Source organism: Schistocerca serialis, unplaced genomic scaffold (genome assembly GCF_023864345.2).
Source record: "Schistocerca serialis cubense isolate TAMUIC-IGC-003099 unplaced genomic scaffold, iqSchSeri2.2 HiC_scaffold_1242, whole genome shotgun sequence".
Taxonomy (NCBI): Eukaryota; Metazoa; Arthropoda; class Insecta; order Orthoptera; family Acrididae; genus Schistocerca; species Schistocerca serialis.
In genome coordinates, this window is record NW_026047450.1 from 532,501 (window position 1) to 537,500 (window position 5,000).

Below are 5,000 nucleotides of genomic sequence, written 5' to 3' on the forward strand. Positions count from 1 at the left end.
GAATCGGAACGCCGCCTGTCATGAGCCACAAGTGCATCCTGACGTGACAAATCGGATGATCCCGCAGGCATGCACTTACGATAATCACTATCAACGAACCTGCCGCCCCCCCCCCCCAAATACACCTTTCCCTACAACAATGTGTACCTTAACCTAAGCTATATTGTACCTTAACTTAAGCTATATCGTACCTTAACCTAACCGACATTGCGCCTTAACCTAACCTACGTTGTACCTTAACCTAACCTACGTTGTACCTTAACCTAACCTACGTTGTACCTTAACCTAACCTACGTTGTACCTTAACCTAACCTACGTTGTACCTTAACCTAACCTACGTTGTACCTTAACCTAACCTACGTTGTACCTTAACCTAACCTACGTTGTACCTTAACCTAACCTACGTTGTACCTTAACCTAACCTACGTTGTACCTTAACCTAACCTACGTTGTACCTTAACCTAACCTACGTTGTACCTTAACCTAACCTACGTTGTACCTTAACCTAACCTACGTTGTACCTTAACCTAACCTACGTTGTACCTTAACCTAACCTACGTTGTGCCTTAACCTAACCCATGTTGTGCCTTAACCTAACCCATGTTGTGCCTTAACCTAACCCATGTTGTGCCTTAACCTAACCCATGTTGTGCCTTAACCTAACCCATGTTGTGCCTTAACCTAACCCATGTTGTGCCTTAACCTAACCCATGTTGTGCCTTAACCTAACCCATGTTGTGCCTTAACCTAACCCATGTTGTGCCTTAACCTAACCCATGTTGTGCCTTAACCTAACCCATGTTGTGCCTTAACCTAACCCATGTTGTGCCTTAACCTAACCCATGTTGTGCCTTAACCTAACCCATGTTGTGCCTTAACGTAACCCATATTGTGCCTTAACCTAACCCATATTGTACCTTAACCTAACCCATATTGTACCTTAACCTAACCCATATTGTACCTTAACCTAACCCATGTTGTACCTTAACGTAACCCATGTTGTGCCTTAACGTAACCCAATTTGTGCCTTAACGTAACCCATGTTGTGCCTTAACGTAACCCAATTTGTGCCTTAACGTAACCCAATTTGTGCCTTAACGTAACCCAATTTGTGCCTTAACGTAACCCAATTTGTGCCTTAACGTAACCCAATTTGTGCCTTAACGTAACCCAATTTGTGCCTTAACGTAACCTAATTTGTGCCTTAACGTAACCTAATTTGTGCCTTAACGTAACCTAATTTGTGCCTTAACGTAACCTAATTTGTGCCTTAACGTAACCTAATTTGTGCCTTAACGTAACCCATGTTGTGCCTTAACGTAACCCATGTTGTGCCTTAACGTAACCCATGTTGTGCCTTAACGTAACCCATGTTGTGCCTTAACATAACCTAATTTGCGCTTTAACGTAACCCATGTTGTGCCTTAACCTAACCTATATTGCGCCTCAACCTAACCTATATTGCGCCTCAACATAACCTATATTGCGCCTTAACCTGACGCACGTTGTCGCTGAACCTGCTCTGTAATTGTTATGCAACTCGTTAAATTAGTGTAGTGTTGCCTAACCGCAACCCTCGCAATATAGTTCGCTATTCGCACTGCCCGGTCCCCTGTGTATCGCGTCATGTTAAACACCTTGCAGGTGTTGCTGACTTTCCACATGCTCCTGCTATACACTCTAATGTGGATAGCAGCAGGACGTACATGCCCCCCCCCCTTCCCCCCTGCCTTCGCAAGCTGGTCGTTGAGAAGTTTGCATGTTCAATGCCCTTCGCATGCCGACGTACTCAGCCTACGTTGTGGTACGGCCTGTCACCTGTCCGCCGATGTACGCAAAACCCACAAACTGTACTGCACATTGGTCCGTATGTACTGAATGATACATCGTGGCACATGTGTGACCGTACGACGACTGCGCCTAGCAACGGCAGACCATACAGTCCAAATATTGTGCACGCAGCTACGTGTCGTCTCCCTATAAGAGCTGGATTGCAGTGTGGTACGCCATTCAGACGTGTGGGAGGAACGGACGCCCTGGATGGCGATCAGCATGAGCAGTCTGTTGATGTGGTGGAGCGTGTATTCGGACGTAGTCGTCTCTTCTCACACACCGTGATAGCATGTTGCACCGCGTTCCACATCTGCGACATCCTGCAGAGGCCGGCTGACAGTCGTTCGCGCAATGGACACCGCATACGTACGGGGGCTACCTTCCACGTGTTCTCGAGGCGTGCACATGTTGTTGCGTCTATGTGGGCAGACGTAGTGTGTTGTGACACCTGACACAGGCATGCAATACTCGTTGCAAATGGCGATGGACGTCTACGTTTGCTGGTGACGTTACGCAAATGAACAACAGGTAACCCGTTGTGGTGCGGTTGTTCTCGCTAGAGGTGAATCAGTGTTGGCGACGATCGGTCGAGCTATTAACCGGTTGTTTCAGGGATACCCACCATGCCCACGAACGTGAAAGGGGACCCACCATGCCCACGAACGTGAAAGGGGGGGGGGGGGGGGGGGGATCTGGGTGTGAGGCGATACGCGGCGGTGGCTGGGTGGGACCGTCCCCGGCCGGTGAGGGGGGGCCGCCCGGCGTGCTGGCAGCGCGGTGCGTGGGCGCACGCGCTACAGCCGGCTGGTGGGGGCGGCCAGTGGCAGGCGCGCCGGCCGACGGACGCGGCAGGCGGCGCAGCTGCGCGCCGGCGCCCCCTGCTCGCGGCGCCTTGCGGCCAAAGTAGGTCCTCGCGGGCCCGGTGCGAAGCGCGGTGGCCATCTGCAGTGTGCTGGTCCGATTGAGGACTGTGTGCGCTGAGGATGCGCCGCCGCTCGGCGCTCGGCGCCGCGACGCCGTCTGCTGCTCGGTCGCCCCAGCGGTTCTCGCAGGTGGTTTGTATCGCAGCTGTGCGGACGTGTTGGCGCGTGCGCTGTGCTGGGAGAGTTCGCTTCGGCACCCAAGTGGGGCTTTTGTCCTTCTGTGGCGCTGGCGTTGGAGCTGCCGGTCACCGTAGGTGGCGCGTGTTGTCTCCCGCCGGCAATGCCACGACAGCACGCTCCCGGGCCTCTGTCGGCAGCGGCAAGCTCAGTTGGGAGCACGGGTGGTCGCACCTAAAGCGTCTACTCGCCTAACTCCGGGCGATTGCGCCTCTCTCGAACCCGACCAAGTACTTAGGACGGCGCTGCGCGCCGCCGGGACCTGAGAGGGTTTCGAGGTGTGTTGTGCAGGGGAGCTCAGCCTCCTCCTGTTTGCAGAATAATTGAGCGGACGCTTGCGTGTTCGCGCGGGCCCCCGGGACACACTCCCGGGCGGCCGGCTGCTCAGCTCTAGTTGACGCAGCTCCCTGGTTGATCCTGCCAGTAGTCATATGCTTGTCTCAAAGATTAAGCCATGCATGTCTCAGTACAAGCCGCATTAAGGTGAAACCGCGAATGGCTCATTAAATCAGTTATGGTTCCTTAGATCGTACCCACGTTACTTGGATAACTGTGGTAATTCTAGAGCTAATACATGCAAACAGAGTCCCGACCAGAGATGGAAGGGACGCTTTTATTAGATCAAAACCAATCGGTCGGCTCGTCCGGTCCGTTTGCCTTGGTGACTCTGAATAACTTTGGGCTGATCGCACGGTCCTCGTACCGGCGACGCATCTTTCAAATGTCTGCCTTATCAACTGTCGATGGTAGGTTCTGCGCCTACCATGGTTGTAACGGGTAACGGGGAATCAGGGTTCGATTCCGGAGAGGGAGCCTGAGAAACGGCTACCACATCCAAGGAAGGCAGCAGGCGCGCAAATTACCCACTCCCGGCACGGGGAGGTAGTGACGAAAAATAACGATACGGGACTCATCCGAGGCCCCGTAATCGGAATGAGTACACTTTAAATCCTTTAACGAGTATCTATTGGAGGGCAAGTCTGGTGCCAGCAGCCGCGGTAATTCCAGCTCCAATAGCGTATATTAAAGTTGTTGCGGTTAAAAAGCTCGTAGTTGGATTTGTGTCCCACGCTGTTGGTTCACCGCCCGTCGGTGTTTAACTGGCATGTATCGTGGGACGTCCTGCCGGTGGGGCGAGCCGAAGGCGTGCGACCGCCTCGTGCGTGCTCGTGCGTCCCGAGGCGGACCCCGTTGAAATCCTACCAGGGTGCTCTTTATTGAGTGTCTCGGTGGGCCGGCACGTTTACTTTGAACAAATTAGAGTGCTTAAAGCAGGCAAGCCCGCCTGAATACTGTGTGCATGGAATAATGGAATAGGACCTCGGTTCTATTTTGTTGGTTTTCGGAACCCGAGGTAATGATTAATAGGGACAGGCGGGGGCATTCGTATTGCGACGTTAGAGGTGAAATTCTTGGATCGTCGCAAGACGAACAGAAGCGAAAGCATTTGCCAAGTATGTTTTCATTAATCAAGAACGAAAGTTAGAGGTTCGAAGGCGATCAGATACCGCCCTAGTTCTAACCATAAACGATGCCAGCCAGCGATCCGCCGCAGTTCCTCCGATGACTCGGCGGGCAGCCTCCGGGAAACCAAAGCTTTTGGGTTCCGGGGGAAGTATGGTTGCAAAGCTGAAACTTAAAGGAATTGACGGAAGGGCACCACCAGGAGTGGAGCCTGCGGCTTAATTTGACTCAACACGGGAAACCTCACCAGGCCCGGACACCGGAAGGATTGACAGATTGATAGCTCTTTCTTGATTCGGTGGGTGGTGGTGCATGGCCGTTCTTAGTTGGTGGAGCGATTTGTCTGGTTAATTCCGATAACGAACGAGACTCTAGCCTGCTAACTAGTCGCGTGACATCCTTCGTGCTGTCAGCGATTACTTTTCTTCTTAGAGGGACAGGCGGCTTCTAGCCGCACGAGATTGAGCAATAACAGGTCTGTGATGCCCTTAGATGTTCTGGGCCGCACGCGCGCTACACTGAAGGAATCAGCGTGTCTTCCTAGGCCGAAAGGTCGGGGTAACCCGCTGAACCTCCTTCGTGCTAGGGATTGGGGCTTGCAAT

At 52.7% G+C, this 5,000-nt stretch overlaps 1 non-coding gene across 1 annotated transcript in view; it reads left to right on the plus strand.

The window, feature by feature from the left end:
* The first annotated feature begins 3,337 nt into the window (after positions 1-3,337).
* Positions 3,338-5,000, plus strand: part of LOC126436614 (small subunit ribosomal RNA) — a 1,909-nt gene continuing 246 nt past the window's right edge. The window contains exon 1 of the ribosomal RNA XR_007580803.1: positions 3,338-5,000. This exon is cut by the window's right edge and continues 246 nt beyond it. This is a non-coding gene — a ribosomal RNA (small subunit ribosomal RNA).